General features: G+C 41.4%; 1 long non-coding RNA gene across 1 annotated transcript in view; it reads left to right on the top strand.

Moving 5' to 3' along the window:
- LOC111744626 overlaps nt 1-606 on the top strand; it is a 12,064-nt gene extending 11,458 nt beyond the window's left edge. The window contains exons 3-5 of the long non-coding RNA XR_002782243.1: nt 61-252; nt 350-419; nt 544-606. This is a non-coding gene — a long non-coding RNA (uncharacterized LOC111744626). The remainder of the gene's footprint in view (nt 1-60; nt 253-349; nt 420-543) is intronic.
- Nucleotides 607-5,065: the final 4,459 nt, after the last annotated feature.

Here is a 5,065-nt window from a genome sequence, read left to right as displayed (position 1 = left end):
TCCCGTGGTGAAGGACTAGGTGATGACAGTACAAACATATGGTATATTGTTTCTGGGCAGGTTGACTCTGAAGACCGCCGGCGGGGAGTCGGGGTAGAGCTAAGCGACTCTGGTGACAGGCCGGCCTGATCTGGAGAGAGAAATGTGAAGTTGTGTGGTGGAGGTGAAGCTGGCATCATCCCGGGGGAGGACGGAAAATAGCTCTGGGCCCCTTGTGAGGAGAGGCCGCCTAGGGCTGAGTTGTTTGGAGGGGTGAGTAAGAAGCTCAGTGAGCTTGGCATGGAGTTTGAGGAGTCAGGGCTCCGGGAGCCCTCACGGGAGGGGCCCGACATGACCCCCCTGTCCTCAGGTGCAGCCATGGCTGAGAACCCTGCCGCTCCCAGGACACCCTGCCCCCTCTTTCGACTACAGCAATGGAGGTAGCGTGATTGTGTGTGTGCGGTATGGGAGCGTGTCCTTCAAACAAACGCGCAAATCAACGAGGCAGACAAAATGAAGACCACTTACCAAGTGTTCTGTCCTGTCCTCGAATTTCGCTTCCAGGTCGCAGGACGCTGTAAGCAACAGGCACGAGCACCGCAGACGAAACCGTCCAGTCGCGGATCTCCTCGGAGACGCTGTGCGCCGAGCCAGGACGGGGTGGGTTTAAATACTAGTGGGCGGGACCGATGAGGGGGAAGGGGCGGGTCATCGGAGGGAAGGGGCGGGCCCTGCCGTGGTCGGGCGGGGCATGCTGGGAGAAGGGGCGTGGTTTCACACCTCATTACCACCCGAGTATTTTAACTTTGTCCCCGGTAACTCCGCTCAACAGAAAATTGCTCTCTACACTTGACAGTATATTCAAAATGTCAACCAATAGAAGGCAAGAACTTAGACTTTTGGTTTTGGAAAATTACATTAGAAACTGATGAATTTCTCCTTTCAAAAGTAAAAAGGAATTATTGAATCAGTTTTTCTAGGTGCTTGCCGAACGTTAATTTTCTGTTTTTTTTTAATCGAATGTATTTGATATATAACATTTTGTAAATTTAAGGTCTACAAATGTTACTTTAATAAAATTATATGTTGTAATGTGATTGCCGTTGTGGCGACACTTATCACATTATATGATTTTAATTTACTTTTTTTAATTATTTTTTTATTATTTTTTATTATTTTTATTTTTTTGTACTTATATAGCTTATGTTCCTCTCAGTAGCCAAAGTGTTCCTTTCCCCTTCTCCCTTTTTATTATCAAAATGGAGGCAATCCATTTTTCACAGGACATTTTTAGGGTGCTCCAATTTTCCCAAATTGGTATACAAAGATCCTATTTGTGCTGGCTTGTTTGTCTTCTTGCGATCCTATCTCTATTTGAGAACATCTTCACTCTCTGTATCAATAATACATGCCAGACTCATTTGGCCTTTTTACTTACCCAGGCCTCAAGTCAGCGATTTCTTTCTGGTTCCTTTGGGTGGGGGATGGTCTTGAGAAATCAGTGGGTTTCCCAGGCTGGCATCTCCAGTTCTCATCCACTGTCCCGGAATGGACATCCATATTTCCGACTTCATTATTCCACAAAGAAAACCATGGTACCTCACAACACGTCAATTTACATTATCATTTGCTTAGTCTCACACACAAAAATATGAAGATTTTATTTGAATAGAATCTGATTCATAAACCTTTTTCATATATGCCTTTATAAGACACTTTACCAACTTCCTTAAACATATTCCCCTAAATTTTCTTCTAATAATTTTGTAGCTTTTTTTTATATTTATCATTCTACCCCAGATCACTTTATAGTCTTATGAATGCTGTGAAGTTGGCCTCTAACTATTTTACTTCAAATTAATAGCCCTGTGTAAGGTGTTATTTTAAAATATTCCATTTACTTGCATCGATTTGAAATTTTATCTTCGCTACACAATATGTACAACTATGAATTGACCAGCTTTTTATTTTGCTTCGGCTCACCTGATATACATCCACGTACTTTACTGCTTCTAATCGACACAGATGTACACCGTGGTTTGATTTAAAATTAACATTGCAAGTAATTTTGTCTATTTTCCCAGTCTTACCTTTTTTGCCTGTCTGAGAATATTTTTTTTCCAGAAAATTCATAATCTAACTTTCAAATTCTATGAACAACTGGTTGGAATGACACCCTGTATGTTTTTATATCTTGTAGTGTTTTAAAACATAAGAAGTTCTTCCCATCCAGGATTACGACATATTTTACAATATTTGGTAAGACATCCATCAGGGGAATATTATGCGGTGTTTTACAAGAAAAATAAAGTAACAATCGTCTGTCTTTACTTTGGAGTTTACGTAGAGGACTTTTTAATGAAGAACTTAATTTGCATACACATTCCACACCAATGTACGAAAGTGAGAAATGAGTGAAGAAAACAAGTATAGCTAATCTGACTTAAAATGGAGTCTGTGTCGTCAAGCGGACACACTGGTTCAGACCAAATGGGCTGACGCCTGAGGAATAGATTTTATTTTACTTTAGCCTGATGAGTTAAATTTTTGAACTTTTCAGTTGTGCATGCCTGGAGATATATAAATTCCTATAGATCACTGTTCGAAGGACTTAGGAAAGAATGAAGAACTTAGGAAAGAATGTTCACATGTCCAGACCACCTGATATCAATTATCCGGGCCACTGGACATCTGGAACCAATCCAGAAGCTAAGGATGGAGGACCGATTGAACAATCAAGAATATACTTCTTAATATAAGAATTCTGATTTCTTTTTTTTTTTTTTTTGAAAACTCCAGGTGTTACCTGGTAGCATTTTAGATTTACAAATCCTAAGACCCTTGAATAAAACTTGGCCATTTTTAATTTCATCAAGGTCTCCTAGTTCATTCATGGTCAGTCAGCAAAAGTAATTTCATCATGCAGTCAAGCGAGATGTTTTGAGAGGCTCAACATTGTTTGAATTGTGGGAATTTGGATTGAGAATTGAGAACCAGCGCAGCCACAGTCTCCCCTTCTGTGATCTCCACCACAATCACCCTCCTCCCTAGTAAATCGACTCATCTCTCCAGCCTAGAAGTTTATCGTCATACAACCTCCCTGAGATTGCCTCTGCTGTGGTCTTGTACAAGGCTCTGGGGACCCATAAATGCACTAGTCAAGAACACTTCAAGCCCCTGACAGTTGTCTCTAATATGCCCTGGAGGTGACTGTGGGAAGAAAGGTCTCAATCACACCTTTCAAATGAGAGTTACATGAACAGCTCTGTTCATGTAACCAGAGCCCAGGTTCATGGTTCCTCCTCCACCCAGATTCTCCAGGACTGTGCACCATCCCCACCCCAAAATCAGGGCTCCTACACGGGGTCTGCATTAGCTCATGGAAATGAGGCCACAGATGCCCGCGATGAAGTGACTTTGTGGTTGATGGAGGCACAGCTCAACGGTGAATCCAAATGAATGAAGTTGTTCTGTTAAAGCTTAGTGGACATCACTCTCTCCTTCTTTATCTCCATTCATACGTTCCATAGGAAAATCTAGTAGGCAGATAGGAGACAAGACAGACCTGCCATTCTTACGAGCACTAAAGTCCACTTATTGCTCATACTTCCTGTGGAGCCAAGTGGAACACGTCTGAAGAATTTACAGAAATTTTATGGGCAAAATTTCAAGGCTTAGATTGACCATGTGGGTTGATGGGATATAAGTCCATTTTAGAAAAACACGGATATTCTGGGCAAAGGGAAAATGTGATGTTTATTTTTATATGTCAGCTTGAGTAGTATAAGGGATGCTCACATACCTGGTGAAACATTATTTCTGGGTGTGGCTGTGAGGGTGTTTCTAGAAGAGATTAATTAGCATTTGAATAAGTAGACTGAGTAAAGAGATCCGCCCTCAGCAATGTAGGTAGACATCACCCAATCCCTTGAGAGCTGGAATAGAACAGAAAGGCAGAAGAAGGATGAATTAATTCCCTCTTTCTCTTCTTGAGCTGGGATGTACATCTTCTCCTATCCTATGCTGGGACATCCGAGTTCCTGATCCTCAGGCTTTCAAACTTAAACTTATTATACCACTGGCTTCTCCAGTTCTCCGGCTTTCAGAAGGGAGATTAAGGACCGTTATCCAAAAAATATAAAGAACTCAAAACTGAACAATAATGAAAGCGACAGTCAATAGTAAACATGTTAGGTGTTAGATCGCAGAGTCTAGTGATGTCGGTATGGGCTTTAACTAAATGTTTCAGTTGTTTTGGTTGTCACGTAGCTTAGAGTCAAAGGTTAAGAAAGTGTGCTAGTCACTCATAGTCAAAGATTTATAAAATATAGTAGTCATGTGCCGAAGGCCTGCCTGTAAAGAAAGTCCCAGGAAAAATGTTTAAAAGTACAATTTCCTAGAGATAATAGAAAAATGTAGCTGGTTAAGCACAAGACAATAATAACTTAAACCATAACAAGATGTCTAGTTTCTGCCTTTTGTTTCAAAGATAATATCACTGACACACAATACGAGAGATTTTGCAGAATCTTGGTTCTTCTACCCATTGAGATCACCTGACAGGGGGAGGAATTAATCAGTTTCTAAGGAAAACCACTGACATTTACATAATAACTAACCAATCCGCTTTGCCCATGACCCCTGAACCCTAACCTTCAACCTCTGCCTTTAAAAATGCCTGATCAAAAACCATCGGGGAATTCGGGTTCCCAGTGCTAGCTCGCTCCTCCCCTGGCTTAGTGCCCTGTTAATAAACTGCTTCAGCATCTCCACAGCAGAACTCGGAGCTCAGTGCCGGACTCTGCTGTGTGATGAGACCCTCTTCGGTTCGGTAACAGTAAGAAAACAAACAACTCAGGAGGTTGATAGTGGGGCCGGTTGGACACGTGTGGGGCAAGAGATATATATGAACTCTGTACTTGCTGCTCGACTTTGCTGTGACCAGAAAACCTCTCTACAAAACAAGATCTATTAAAAAAAAAAAAAGACACAGGAAACAACTGGTAGGGGCTCCCACTCATCAAATCTTGGACAATTAGAGAATCAAAATAATAGTAATAGATTATAACCCAATGAATACAATAGA

This window comes from Pteropus vampyrus, unplaced genomic scaffold (assembly GCF_000151845.1).
Source record: "Pteropus vampyrus isolate Shadow unplaced genomic scaffold, Pvam_2.0 Scaffold138, whole genome shotgun sequence".
NCBI classification, from domain to species: domain Eukaryota; kingdom Metazoa; phylum Chordata; class Mammalia; order Chiroptera; family Pteropodidae; genus Pteropus; species Pteropus vampyrus.
This window is presented reverse-complemented; position numbering and strand designations above follow the sequence as displayed.